General features: G+C 40.4%; 1 long non-coding RNA gene across 1 annotated transcript; it reads right to left on the reverse strand.

Moving 5' to 3' along the window:
* Positions 1–577: 577 nt before the first annotated feature.
* Positions 578–6,464, reverse strand: LOC143773660 (uncharacterized). The gene is made up of 3 exons (XR_013215285.1): positions 6,344–6,464; positions 2,113–2,239; positions 578–872 (listed from the first exon to the last, which is right to left on the reverse strand). It is a non-coding gene; the product is annotated as an uncharacterized LOC143773660 (long non-coding RNA).
* Between the last annotated feature and the right edge of the window lie 9,485 nt (positions 6,465–15,949).

The raw sequence follows: 15,949 nt of genomic DNA on the forward strand, positions 1-15,949 counted from the left end.
CGCATGCGCATTAACAACACCAATCATGCCGATGCTACCAATAATGAGAAGTGGCATTGGCTATAACTGAACCCATTTTAACCATTTTATTACTTATAATCGTAGTAGTGATTATATGATTATATGATTTTTGCAAACTTTGCATAAACTAAGTGTAATTTACAAGTTTTGCCTTCCAGAGTATCTTCACAGATAGATAAATCATGAGTTTTGTTATTGTTATCAACATAAGGTCCATTGAATTTTGGCATCCAGAAAAATATATTCCCCGGAAGCCCCAACATCAATGGCAATAGTACATACCTACACATTACCTGTATTATTCTAAGATAATCCCTCCAATTTGGATAATACCTCCTAAAATCAGTGGAATATACTTTATCTGTCATATTAAAACACACTATCAATTTTGTTCCATTTAAACAAAATATAAAGCTAGTATCATTCAACCTTCTAGAAGTATAATTAGCGTATACTCGAGATTCGATTAGTCCAGTCGTTAAATTTAATTCTGTCATTTCAGCTTCCCAACATACTATATTGTCTTCATGTATTATCTTTACAGTTCCAGCTCCATTGGTCAAAACAGTACTTGGCCAATACTTTCTTCCTGGATAATTGTATGGAGCCGGTTCTTCAATTACAGGCCCATACATCCATACAGAACTGGTGTTAGATAAAGTTATATTTACAATAGCCAGTATATCACTAAAGTTTTTCCTTCCATCCTTTGTGACATTGTAGACATTCCAATCACCAGGTGACCTCAAAGGTGGCACTCGCTCACTTGTTAATTGGACACCGGGAGTCCATGCTTCAACGACGTCCAAAAATACACCTCCAAGGATTCCACATACGATTAGGAAGGAAATCTGCAGAAATCAGAACATAACACGTTTATTCCCGCAAATAACATTTATTTTTTTTCCCCTGTGGGATATACTCCCATTTTTCTACACCTGGCCTCATGATCAGCAAGGTGCGGTCCCTGCCTACTGCAATTATCTTAGCTTCTGAAGGCGGTCCTTGAGCATTTTGTACCCAAATTTTAGCTCCAACATTAGTTACTTCAGAGGAGCCAAAACCTTTATCTCCTCTTATGGTTAATTCAGTGGGGGCATGACCTTCTTCCCCCAGAGATAAGTTTACGGGTATTAATAACATCTGAGCCATTTTCTGTTTCTTCTCAATGATCAATGGCTCTGTTCCCAAATTTAACATCAATACTTTAATTTCTCCTTGATAATCTGCATCAATAATTCCTCCCACCACTATGGCCCCTTTTAATGCAAAACTGGAACGAGTAGCAATCTGACCATAGTGACCTTTAGGGATTTGACAACCCAATCCAGTGGAAATTGGAACCACCTTACCTGAAGGAATGACTGTTACATCTAGTGCACTTAAATCCAGTTCAGCTGATAGGGGTGTTGCCCTTTCAGGGATCCTGGCCTCTTCATGTATTTTCCAGTAGATAATAGTCTCTACTACATGTGCTTCATGTATTGTAAGATTGGGTGTCAACATCCTCATCAGAGGAGTCATGGAATTAGTTATGGGCCTATTGTTTATTATCTGGAGGGAATCACTTAGATTATCCCTCCATTGCCCGAATGAAGTGTCAGATTGGTTCAACTTTTTAGGGTGACCTTTAGTAACCCATTCATTCTCTCTACTAACCCTGCTGCTTGAGGGTAATAAGGCATGTGATATACCCATTGAATGTTGTGTTCCATAGCATAGTCTTTGACTTGTTGTCCAGTAAAATGTGACCCATTATCTGTCTGTACTTGAAGTGGGACCCCATAATACTGTGTTATGATTTCTAAAGTTCTCAGTGTACTCCATTGTATAGCTGCCTTGCATGGGAAACCTACCATCAGGCCTGAGTATGTGTCTACTGCGGTACAGACATACTTACACCCTCTGCTCCCTGGTAGTGGCCCTATAAAGTCCATTTGCCAAATTTGTGCAGGTAATTGTCCCCTCCCTATGTGTCCCATTACTGTGTGTGGCACCTCTCTCCTTTGGGAATGTTGACAAACAGGACACTGTGCAATAATTTGTTTTATTATGTCCACGGTGAGGGGAACTCCTCTTTCCTGGGCCCACCTGTAAGTGGCTTTTTCTCCCAGGTGTCCACTTTTCTGATGTGCCCAAACGGCCGTACCGTGAAGCCATGTTTCTTTTGCTTTATCGGTTTCCGCCGTTGTTTGTCGAATGGCAGCTGCTCTATCTGCTTCAGAATTAAACAAACGTTCAAGTGAATCAGCAGGTACATGTGCATCAACATAAAAAAACAGTGGTAGGCGTGGTTTGCATTATTTCTTCAATACTCTCCCACACCTCTTTCCCCCAAACTTCTTTTCCATGGATAAGCCATCCATATTTTTTCCACCCCATCGTCCAGGTAGCTAGTCCATTTGCTACTGACCAAGAGTCTGTATACAAGTGACATTCACGTCCTTGCTCAAAATTCAGAGCTAAGAAAATTGCACATAATTCCGCATATTGACTGCTCTTACCATGACCTTCCATTTTTATATGTTTTTCCAATTAGGAACTGGGAAATTGATTATTGTCTGTCTAGCTTTAGGCAAGATTTTCCTATGTCCTTTGTTCCATTGAATTCCTAAAAATTTCACCACTTGGGCCGGTCCTTGGACCTTCAACAACAGTTAGATAAGTAATGATACTTATGTGATCACTTATTCATACATGCTCATTCAGGGATTGTTTTTTCCTCTTTTTTTTTTTCCTTTCACTTTTCAGTTGATTTTTACAAGAAGAAAATCCCTTATCTCAATCACTCCACCTAGTTCAGCTCAAACTGAGTTGAATAATGCCTCATTGACATACATACATACATACAAGGCTCACACAGCCTGCCTATTTTGCACTTTGGAATTAACACATTAACTCTATATAAATAAAACTGCAGCAGTGTCCACTGACACTTTGAAAGCACTTCAAGGCCAAACAACAAAAACCACGGCCTTATACAAAATACAGCTTCATATAATGTACTGCCAATTCAAAATGACCAAAATAACAACACTGCACAGAGCCTATCCCAGCTCTGTATTACACACTTATACAAATACACAACCAATTAATATATTGACAGATATTACAGATGAGATCTTATTTCTCTATAAAACATTCATCCTGGACCTTCATAATCATGCATCCTAACTAACCATGCAATTTCTGTTTCTCCAGGTTTTTGTTTAAACTGGGTTAAGATGCTATCTACCGTATATACTCGAGTATAAGCCGACCCGAGTATAAGCCGACCCCCCTAATTTTGCCACAAAAAACTGGGAAAACTTATTGACTCGAGTATAAGCCTAGGGTGGAAAATGCAGCAGGTAACGGTGAATTTCAAAATTAAAAATAGATACTCCATACCATTCATTATGGCCCCATAGATGCTCCACATAAAGCTGTGCCACATATAATGCTCCATACTGTTCATTATGGCCCCATAGATGCTCCACATAAAGCTGTGCCACATATAATGCTCTGCACCGTTCATTATGGCCCCATAGATACTCCACATAAAGCTGTGCCATATATACAATGCTCTGCACCATTGCCCCATAGATGTGCCATATATATATAATGCTCTGCACCGTTGCCCCATAGCTGTGCCATATAGTGCTCTGCACCGTTGCCCCATAGCTGTGCCATATAATGCTCTGCACCGTTGCCCCATAGCTGTGCCATATAGTGCTCTGCACCATTGCACCATAGCTGTGCCATATAGTGCTCTGCACCGTTGCCCCATAGCTGTGCCATATAGTGCTCTGCACCATTGTCCCATAGCTGTGCCATATAGTGCTCTGCACCATTGCACCATAGCTGTGCCATATAGTGCTCTGCACCGTTGCCCCATAGCTGTGCCATATAGTGCTCTGCACCGTTGCCCCATAGCTGTGCTATATAGTGCTCTGCATCGTTGCCCCATAGATAGCTGTGCCATATAGTGCTCTGCACCGTTGCCCCATAGCTGTGCCATATAGTGCTCTGCACCGTCCATTATTGCCCCATAGCTGTGCCATATAGTGCTCTGCACCGTTGCCCCATAGCTGTGCCATATAGTGCTCTGCACCATTATTGCCCCATAGCTGTGCCATATAGTGCTCTGCACCATTGCCCCATAGCTGTGCCATATAGTGCTCTGCACCAGTATTGCCCCATAGCTGTGCCATATAGTGCTCTGCACCGTTGCCCCATAGCTGTGCCATATAGTGCTCTGCACCGTTGCCCCATAGCTGTGCCATATAGTGCTCTGCACCGTTGCCCCATAGCTGTGCCATATAGTGCTCTGCACCATTGCCCCATAGCTGTGCCATATAGTGCTCTGCACCATTGCCCCATAGCTATGCCATATAGTGCTCTGCACCATTGCCCCATAGCTGTGCCATATAGTGCTCTGCACCATTGCCCCATAGCTGTGCCATATAGTGCTCTGCACCATTGCCCCATAGCTGTGCCATATAGTACTTTGCACCGTCCATTATTGCCCCATAGCTGCTGCTGCTGCAATAAAAAAAAAAAAACATACTCACCTCTCTTGCTTGCAGCTCCTCGGCGCCATCTTCCCGGCGTCTCTCCGCACTGACTGATCAGGCAGAGGGCGGCGCGCACACTATATGCGTCATCGCGCCCTCTGACCTGCACAGTCAGTGCGGAGAGAGAGACGCCGGGAAGATGGAGACAGCGCCCGGCGTGTGGAACGAGGACAGGTGAATATGCGATACTTACCTGCTCCCGGCGTCCCGCTCCTTCCCCCTGCCTGTCTTCGGTGCCGCAGCCTCTTTCTCTATCAGCGGTCACCGGCACCACTTCATTAGAGAAATGAATAGGTGGCTCCGCCCCTATGGGAGGTGGAGCCGCCTATTCATTTCTCTAATGAGCGGTCCCACGTGACCGCTGTACAAGGGAAGAGGCTGCGGCACCGAAGACAGTGTGACAGGCAGGGGGAGCGACAGGAACGCCGGAACTAGGTGAGTATATGACAGTCCTCACCCGCCGACCCCACCACCGATCATGACTCGAGTATAAGCCGAGAGGGGCACTTTCAGCCCAAAAATTTGGGCTGAAAATCTCGGCTTATACTCGAGTATATACGGTACTTCATTTTGAGTATAATCCTCAGTTGAGATCCTGGTTCAAGTATGGGGAACACCTCGTTCCACCATAATGGGCTGTCAGTCATCTCCAAATTGAAGGTGACCAGCTGCATCACGGGCTTGCTCCCGGATTATTTCATTTTCCGTCCTTTTTTTTTTTTTCCTTTTCGTTTACGGTATTTATTTTAAGCAACTTTGATAGCAGCTTTTTCTGCTACACCCTGATAGTGTTCCAACTTATCTTTTAGTAATTTTTTTTTTCCCTGCATTCCAGCACTACCCGTCTTCCTTCAGATTCAATCAACCTCTGTTCAGCTTTTTTTTTTTCAACAACAAAGAGTTCTTCTTGTGAACTGCTCTATAGGTGGTGGCCAACACCCAATAGAGACACTGCATCACCTGCCTTGGCAGGGACACCCTCGAGTAACTTAACAACATCGAGGGGTTAACTGCATCACCCGCCTTTGCGGGGACCCCCCTGAGTACATTAACAACATCAGTGGGTTCACTACCTATGAGCTTACTAGACCACTGTTCCGCTAGTCCAGAACTGCTCAATTCATGTGCCAATATATTATACGGTGCCTCGGTCCAACCGGGCACGTCCACAACATCCTCCTACTTTTCCTTTCGTTTCTCAAACATTGTAACAAAAACTTGGCAAAATGCCAAATGCTAATTTTTTGCAGTAAAAATTATCAATCAAAACATATCACTTTGATAAAAACAGAATTTCAAAATTATGTTCAGACAAAAAGTTATAAAGATTTCTAAAAATTGGCTTTGCGCCAAAAAGAAATAATCTTCCAGCAACTTAACAATTTCCTTTGTCTAGACAATCAAACTTACAAAAATCCATCTATTATCTATCACAAAATTCTTTTTAACAAAAAAAAACTTGCTTTCATAAAATCCTGCCGACTACGCCAATTTATGTCTTACCGAGTTTTCACTCCGGGAGGGGAAAACCCCTTACTTACATAGCGCTCACTAATATACTAATTAGGCAAGAAGACTACTAGGTCTCTATTTCGGTAAAACAACTTATATTTTATTAATAATGAAATGAAGTTTAATAATCAACAATTTAAGCTATGATTTGATATATGTACTACAGGCACATGAATTATAACAGCGCTAGCCTAACATTACATGATCATAATCATCATCTATATAATAGAGAAAGTAAGCATCTATATAATTACCAAATATTGTAACATCACTTCCCTGTCGGGGGACTCGACCGATGAGAAGGAAATATTCGGTAACACATCATCACAGAAGTTATGCGTCCATAAAGTCTCCTGGAATGTCCCTACCCCCACCTAGATGCCGTCCTGTTTTATACACTTAAAACTGGATTCAGTTTCGTCATGCGTACTAAGGGGTATCATTTCTCCTTATGGAGAGTGACATACCATCTCTGGCTTGTCAAGGTAAGGAGGCTTATTTGCCGTACAATGCTCCTCTGGGAATTTAAATATGCAAATTGCCTCTTCTGAGAAAAAGAGGACTTAAACTCTACAGCGCCACCTATTGGAAGTAGCGATCCTACAAGTCACAATCAACCCTTTAACGAGTCGTGCAATATGACTTAGGATAAAAGCCAAATCAGTATCTCAATTCGCAGACACGGTGTTTCGGGCTGTTGGCCCTCGTCAGTGCGAAGCATGAGAACTGATTTGGCTAGGTGAGAGGCTCTGGACATGGGGTCTAAGGGGTATCATTTCTCATGCGTACTGGCATTTTTCTCATATAACTTATTATTTTACAGATCACGAGCTGTTATTGTACAAATTCCATGCTTATCTTGTTGTTCACCCTTGAGAATATTTTCCTCACACTACAAGAATGCCGCTGCACATGCGTACATAACTGTTTATGCCACATCTCCTCATACAATACAAATAGGTCACTCTGAGGGCACTTTCCCGCTTCCATTTTGTCTTGTTTTACTCAGTTAATGGCAATAGATACGTGAAATCACTATCTACACATACATTCAGACATTCTTGTCTCATTTGTATCACACAGACATGGGATGATATCGTCATTAAACAGGCGGATAAAGGTGGCAATACGGTATTGTGGCCCAGCAAAATGTATGAAAAACAGGCCCACAAGATTCTGAGCAATACCAGTTGCTATAAGAAATTATGCTACAATCCATTAACTGAGTTTCAGAATAAACTTGTGATGATTTTGGAGTCTGCCTTTAATGACGGTATCATCCCTAAAAGATTAGTTGAAGCTGTGACTAAATTACAACCAAGAATGGCAACGTTCTATTTGTTGCCGAAATTACATAAAAATCCGATAGATCCTCCGGGAAGGCCTATAGTGGCAGGGAATGGCAACCTCTGTGAAATAATTTGTACGGTTATTGATTATTATCTAAAACCGTTAGTACAGACGCTGCCATCATATATTAAAGACACAACTATGATGCTAAAACAACTGGATTCGGTACAGTTGGAAAAAGGGGCCGTCCTAGTTACAGCGGATGTTGAAGCGCTTTACTCTTCTATTAGACATGGAGATGGTTTAAGAGCAGTTTCTCATTATTTGGGAGAGAGTAATCTGGAATCTTCACTAATTGAGCTCATCCTTACCCTTTTGAAATTTGTATTAGAGCATAATGTGTTCATATTTAATAAGGATATTTTTATCCAGAAACAGGGGACTGCGATGGGGGCCACTTGTGCCCCCTCGTATGCAAACCTGTTTATGGGTTACTGGGAACGCCTTATTTTTCAAGTGGATGATGGAGACAGTCAACCCATACAGGGGTGGAGTCGTTATAGTGACGACATCCTGTTTATCTGGGAAGACTCTATTGAGAGACTAGATGTATTCATGACTAAACTAAATCAGAACCAGTTTAATATCAAACTAACCTATAATTATGGGAGAACTGTTGATTTTCTAGGCCTCAGAATAAAGACATTGGAAGATGGTAAGATAGTTACAGACGTTTTCAGAAAATCCACAGCTACTAACACCTTGTTACACGCTTCCTCTGCCCACCATAGTTCTACCATCAATGGAATACCCACGGGGCAATTTCTCAGAATTAAGAGGATTTGTACAACTGTGGAGGACTATGAAAAACAAGCATCTGATCTGGCTAGAAGATTTCATGACAGAGGTTATAGTAACCGACAGATTAAAAAGGGACTCAAGAAAGCCAAAAAAATCCCTAGAGAAGAACTTTTATATGGCACTACACGTAAAGAGGAGTCAAAGGATGATAAGAGTAAAATAAGATTTATTACCAGATTCAACAAACAATGGCCGGAATTGACCAATATTATGCAGAAACATTGGGGGATTCTACAATCGGACCCGATATTAAAGCAGTTGTTACCTAATCGTCCATTATTGGTTTCAAGGAGATCTAGAAATTTGAAAGATTTGCTTGTACACAGTCACTACTCCACTGCGGGTCATATAGCTACAACTTCAGAAGGTAATGGTTTTTTTCCATGCAATATGTGCAAGGGATGTTATAATTTAGTTAAAAGTAAAACATTTACAAATTTTGATGGTTCTAGGACTTTTGATATACGAAAGAGACTTACCTGTTCATCTAAAGGTATTATTTACCATGCTCGTTGTCCGTGTAAAAAAGTATATATCGGTCTAACGACACGTGAATTAAAGATAAGGACAAGAGAGCACGTGAGAGACATAGAGAAGTCAATAACTGAACTTGATCCTAGTACATTAAAGACCTTACCTAGGCATTTTAAATTATACCATCATTCAGATCCTAGGGGTCTGAAGATTCAGGCAATAGATCAGGTCCAATTGGGAGTCAGAGGGGGGAATTTAGCTAAAGCCTTGGCCCAAAGGGAGAGTAAATGGATCTACTTACTGGGAACCATGGCGCCACAGGGTCTTAATGAGACCCTAGGTCTAAATGCATTTTTATAAATATTCTCCTGTCAGTGATATATTATCCGTCTTGGTTAGTTCTATATTGGGTTTACTGTATTTAATACCATCCTTTTCTCTTTTCTGAACCTTATACGTCCTTTCCATGCATCCCTTGACCTTTTTAGGTCTTCATTTTTGTGGTCCTGTTTTAATTGTTTGTGTCTATATGTTGTTTATTAATTATGTTTTTTTATTTAGTTTTCATTATTACCGGTGGCAACTTACATTTTGGTGGTCTTCCCTCATTGCTTCTTCGGTGATGTTTGTTTTTTCTGAGATTTGTGGAAAAAAAGAGAAAAAGAAAAAAGAGAGAGAAGAAAATCAGAAGATTATATTATTTACTATCACTTGCACTTTATATGTATTTATGTATATGTGTTTATATATATATATATATGCTTCGCCAGTTTATGTTTTTTTATTTATTTATTATGAGAACAGTTATATTAGTACACTTTATTTTATTAAATATTATGAATTGATATGTAAATTATAATTCATTATGCACGTGTTATGCATGTTATAGTCATGCACTCATATTTATATATGCTGCACTTTATAATATTAATTAATATATGTATAGATTTATTTCTAATATTCAAGCTCACTATTCATGCACTTGATATAGAATTTTTATGGCACATATTTATATATTTATTTTGTTAGATATATAATAATTCTCATTTCATCAAATCTGTTTGTATTATTTTCAATATTATTTATGTTAGGATTAGTTTTCTGGTTGCTGCCCGTTCTTAGTTCAGGTTTTAGTTTTTATTTGCATATTTACTTTCAGGTTCTCTGCCTTCGTAACTTCATTCATTAGGTAGTCTCGGTATGTGGTCCGCGCATGCGCCGGTCAATGACGTCCCAGTGACTTCCTGCCCTGTACACTAAGGAAGGCAAAGCGTTTCACGCTTGCGTTCCAGGCGCAGGGCTGCGGAAGTCACATTTTACACAGGGAAGCATGGAGACGGGCGCATGCGCATTAACAACACCAATCATGCCGACGCTAGATACAGCTGTTTCAGCTAGATATAACGGCAGAGCGTTTTGCTATAGACACTTATGCCCCCTATGTGAAGAAGCCAGTCAGGTGAAACGGCGCTGTCGGGGTCGCTGTGGGACACTCTATACCTGAGTTGCATCCATGTAAGTTTACTAAATTTTAGCAACATTATTGTATGAATTGGCACTTGAGAAGTACTAAGAACTTTACTTAAGCTGAGCATGCCACTATGCCACTAAGGGATTATTAGTATACTTTTGGCTGTTTGTAGGCTCATAGGCACTTTGGTTTCAGTTTATTTAGACATATTTATATCAAATTACTAATAACTACACAGCTATATGTAGGCTATTGTTAGGCTATAGGTTATTTCATATATAGTTTTTTCTTGTTGCCTATATACACTATACATGTAGTATTTACTGTTGCTGCTACACTATTTGTATATCACCATATCTGGATGTAGTCCTCAGCTGCTTTTTAGAGGATTCTCCTGTTTAGTACTATTGTAATTTTAATGATTTTTGTATTAAAGAGAAGTTTTTATTCAATTTATATATACAGTGTGTCTGTGATGTCATGGTGTACTTTTTACTAATCACTGGAAACCAACAAAAACGATAGAAATGTGAAATCTGCTCCAAATAAAAGATAAATTCCTCCAGTTTTATACCTATTCAGTGCATTTCGATGTGGGCTCCATTTGTTGCCCTACACACATCCAAACATTAGTGAAGTTCTTGCCACACACGGCTAAGGACATCTGGTGTAACAGAGTGAATAATATCTGTGATTCTCTGTTTTAAGTGATTAATGTTGTTGATATGATCAATGTAAACATGTTGCTTCACATAACCCCAAAAGTAAAAATCTAAGGGGATCGTGGTGGCCATGGCTTGACAGAACCTCTGCCTATCCACCGCTGGGGGACTGTTCTATCCAGAAACTCATGAACAATGGTGGCATAGTGTGGAGGAGCACCGTCTTGTTGAAAGATGACACCTTCTGGAAATTGTGGCACTGCATACAATTCCAACATGTCAAGATACGTATTTGCCTTCACAGACCGCTCCGCAAAAAAAATGGGCCTATCATGGTGTTTCTCCTCCAAACTGCTGGTTTCCTTCAACTGCTTATCCCTATTCACGTAGCACTTTGGTCACAGATTCAAATTTAGCGAGCCACAGAACACACTGAACTTTCCTCTGTACTGTCCACATCTCAACTGCCATGGAAAACCACACAGCTGGCACAATCTTGTGGTTGCATGATGTCACAGACCTGGCAGTGTATTAATCAGAGTTCAGTTTATCAGGGGTTAATCTGACTGGGGGCTCAGCAACAGCTTAAATGAGTTTGTGTTGTTTGATTGGTTCTTGTTATCTCTACATATGAGCAGGTCTGATATGATTGGGCTAGAGAAAGGAAGCCAAAATGTAAACTATAAATAGATCCTGTGACTGGTCAAAAGTGCACCATGACTTAACGGACACCCTGTATACAGGGTGGGCCATTTATACGGATACACCTAAATAAAATGGGAATGGTTGGTGATATTGACTTCCTGTTTGTGGCACATTAGTATATAGGAGGGGAAAACTTTTCAAGATGGGTGGTGACCATGGCGGCCATTTTGAAGTTGGCCATTTTGGATCCAACTTTATTTTTTCCAATGGGAAGAGGGTCATGTGACACATCAAACTTATTGAGAATTTCACAAGAAAAACAATGGTGTGCTTGGTTTTAACATAACTTTAGTCTTTCATGAGTTATTTACAAGTTTATGACCACTTATAAAATGTGTTCAAAGTGCTGCCTATTGTGCTGGATTGTCAATGCAACCCTCTTCTCCCACTCTTTGACACACTGATAGCAACACCACAGAAGAAATGCTAGCACAGGTTTCCAGTATCCATTGTTTCAGATGCTGCACATCTCATATATTCACAGCATAGACAATTGCCTTCAGATGACCCCAAAGATAAAAGTTCAAATTCAAAGGCAAATTCAGCGCACCGATCTGGGTCATCCTCATTGAGATGCTGCAGTAGCTGGATTTTGTAAGGGTGCCATTTGTGAGTAGCTAATATCCACCGAAGGGATGTCCGACGGATGCCACTCTCCAGTGACATGCAGCGAGTGCTATGCTGTGGGCTCTTGCTGAATGAAGCTAGGCCAGCCACTGATGTTTCTTCATTAATGACAGTTTTCTTGCATCCACATTTTGGCAATTCCAACACTGAACCTCTTTCACGAAATTTAGCAAGCAGTTTGCTAACTGTAGCATGGGAGATGGGTGGGCTTTTAGGGTGTCTTACATTGAAAACTGCTGTAATGACCCAGGTACTGCGTTCACCAGACATCAACACAATTTCTATCCGCTTCTCACGTGTTAACCTCTGCGATGTCAATGGCTGTAAACAAAGAGAAACTTGTAAATAACTCATGAAAGAATAATATTACGTTAAAACCAAGCACACCATTGCTTTTTTGTGAAATTCTCAATACGTTTGATGAGTCACATGACCCTCTTCCCATTGAAAAAAATAAAGTTGGATCCAAAATGGCCGACTTCAAAATGGCCGCCACGGTCATCACCCATCTTGAAAAGTTTTCCCCCTCCCATATACTAATGTGCCACAAACAGGAAGTTGATATCAACAACCATTCCCATTTTATTTAGGTGTATCCATTTAAATGGCCCACTGTGTGTATACATTTATATATACAGTATATATATATATATATGTACAGGGGTTGGACAAAATAATGGAAACATCTGGAGACATCAACAAAAGTTAGTTTAATCTGGTGTAGGTCCACCTTTTGCGGCGATTACAGCCTCAATTCTCCGAGGTATGGATTCATACAAGGTGTGAATTGTTTCCAAAGGAATTTTAGCCCATTCTGCAGTTAAAACACCCTCCAGTTCTTTGAGCGACGATGGCGGCGGAAATCGATGTCTAACTTGAATCTCTAAAATCGACAATAAATCCTTAATAATGTTGAGGTCTGTGGATTGAGGGGCCAGATGAGATGCTTGACTTCATTAGAATGTTCCTAGTGCCATGCTTTAACGATTCTAGCTGGATGAATTGGTGCATTATCATCCTGAAAGATGGCGTTCCCCTCCGGGAACAGTGCTTGAAACATTGGATGCTCTTGGTCGCACAAAATGCCTAAATAATCTCGGCTGTTAATTCTTCCATGAAGGGATACCATTGGCCCAGCGGATCTCCACAAAATAGCACCCCAGATCATCACAGAACCTTCACCATGTTTTACGGTTGGGAGAAGGCAGTCTGGATGGAATGCTTCTTTCGGCTGTCTCCAAACGTACACTCGGACGATGGTCGGAAATAGGGTAAACGATGATTCGTCTGAGAATATCACATGTTTCCGCTGCTCGAGGGACCAATTCTGGAGGTTTCTACACCACTCTAAACGTTTGGAAACATTTGTCATTGAGAGCAGCGGTTTTCTAATTGTAGCTCTTCCGTGGAATCCAGATTTGTGCAGCTCCCGACTAACAGTTTTCATGGAAACTGGGTTCTGTAGGTGTTCATTGAGCTCAGCAGTGATTTTCGGAGCCATGGTCTTGCGATCCTCTCTCACAATTCGCTTTAGAGTCCGACGGTCTCTCTCAGTCAACTTTGACTTTCGGCCGGACTTGTGCTTTGCTGCGGACGTTGTTCCTTCTCTTTCAAGCGCAGTCAGTACTTTGGAGACAGTACCTCTTGACACGCCAAGCATTCGGGCACTTTCTGTTACACTAGCGCCTGCCACACGAGCACCAACAATTTGGCCTCTTTGAAAATCCGAGAGGTGTGCCATTGGTATCAGGTTCTCATCAATGTTCTTACAATTATGCAAAACAAACAGTTAATTTACATACACATATCACATAACACAAATAATCAACTACAAAACATTACCATATGTCACGGTTTGCATGTTTATCACATGTTCGAAGATTATGATGCCAAAACTTTAGGTGTTTCCATTATTTTGTCCAACCCCTGTATGTATATATATATATATATATATATATATATATATATATATATATATATATTCTATGTGTATATATGTTTTCTATCTTTTCTATTCTAACCTGTCAGTGTGATTTTACTGTATGCACACACGAATTACCAGCTTTTTTTTTATATCTATCTATCTGTCAGATATATATACAGTCATATGAAAAAGTTTGGGCACCCCTATTAATCTTAAGCTTAATGTTTTATAAAAATGGTTTTTTTTGCAATAGCTATTTCAGTTTCATATATCTAATAACTGTTGGACACAGTAATGTTTCTGCCTTGAAATGAGGTTTATTGTACTAACAGAAAATGTGCAATCAGCATTCAAACAAAATTTGACAGGTGCATAAGTATGGACACCCTTATCATTTTCTTGTTTTAAATACTCCTACCTACTTTTTACTGACTTACTAAAGCACTTTTTTTGGTGTTGTAACCTCTTTGAGCTTTGAACTTCATAGCCAGGTCTATGCAATCATGAGAAAAGCTACTTAAAGTGGCCACTTGCTAGTTGTTCTCCTGTTTGAATCTCCTCCGAAGAGTGGCATCATGGGCTCCTCAAAACAACTGTCAAATGATCTGAAAACAAAGATTATTCAACATAGTTGTTCAGGGGAAGGATACAAAAAGCTGTCTCAGAGGTTAAACCTGTCAATTTCCACTGTGAGGAGCATAGTAAGGAAATGGAAGGACACAGGTACAGTTCTTGTTAAGGCCAGAAGTGGCAGGCCAAGAAAAACATCAGAAAGGCAGAGAAGAAGAATGGTGAGATCAGTCAAGGACAATCCTCAGGCCACCTCCAGAGATCTGCAGCATCAACTTGCTGCAGGTGGTGTCACTGTGCATCGGTCAACTATACAACGCACTTTGCACAAGGAGAAGCTGTATGGGAGAGTGATGCAAAAGAAGCCGTTTCTGCAAGCACGCCACAAACAGAGTCGGCTGAGGTATGCAAAAGCACATTTGGAGAAGCCAATTTCTTTTTGGAAGAAGGTCCTGTGGACTCATGAAACCAAGATTGAGTTGTTTGGTAATACAAAAAGGCGTTATGCATGGCGGCAAAAAAACACAGTGCATTGTATAGTTGACCGATGTACAGTGACACCATCTGCAGCAAGTTGATGCTGCAGCTCTCTGGAGATGGTCTGAGGATTGTCCTTGACTGATCTCACCATTCTTCTTCTCTGCCTTTCTGATGTTTTTCTTGGCCTGCCACTTCTGGCCTTAACAAGAACTGTACCTGTGTTCTTCCATTTCCTTACTATGTTCCTCACAGTGGAAATTGACAGGTTAAATCTCTGAGACAGCTTTTTGTATCCTTCCCCTGAACAACTATGTTGAATAATCTTTGTTTTCAGATCATTTGACAGTTGTTTTGAGGAGCCCATGATGCCACTCTTCAGAGGAGATTCAAACAGGAGAACAACTTGCAAGTGGCCACTTTAAGTAGCTTTTCTCATGATTGCATACACCTAGCTATGAAGTTCAAAACTCAATGAGGTTACAAAACCAAAAAAAGTGCTTTAGTAAGTCAGTAAAAAGTAGGTAGGGGTATTTAAAACAAGAAAATGATAAGGGTGCCCATACTTATGCACCTGTCACATTTTGTTTGAATGCAGATTGCACATTTTCTGTTAGTACAATAAACCTCATTTCAAGGCAGAAACATTACTGTGTCCAACAGTTATTAGATATGTGAAACTGAAATAGCTGTTGCAAAAAAAAACATTTTTATAAAACATTAAGCTTAAGATTAATAGGGGTGCCCAAACTTTTTCATATGACTGTATATATACATATATATATATTTATGTAGATAT

Source organism: Ranitomeya variabilis, chromosome 5, assembly GCF_051348905.1.
Source record: "Ranitomeya variabilis isolate aRanVar5 chromosome 5, aRanVar5.hap1, whole genome shotgun sequence".
NCBI lineage: Eukaryota > Metazoa > Chordata > Amphibia > Anura > Dendrobatidae > Ranitomeya > Ranitomeya variabilis.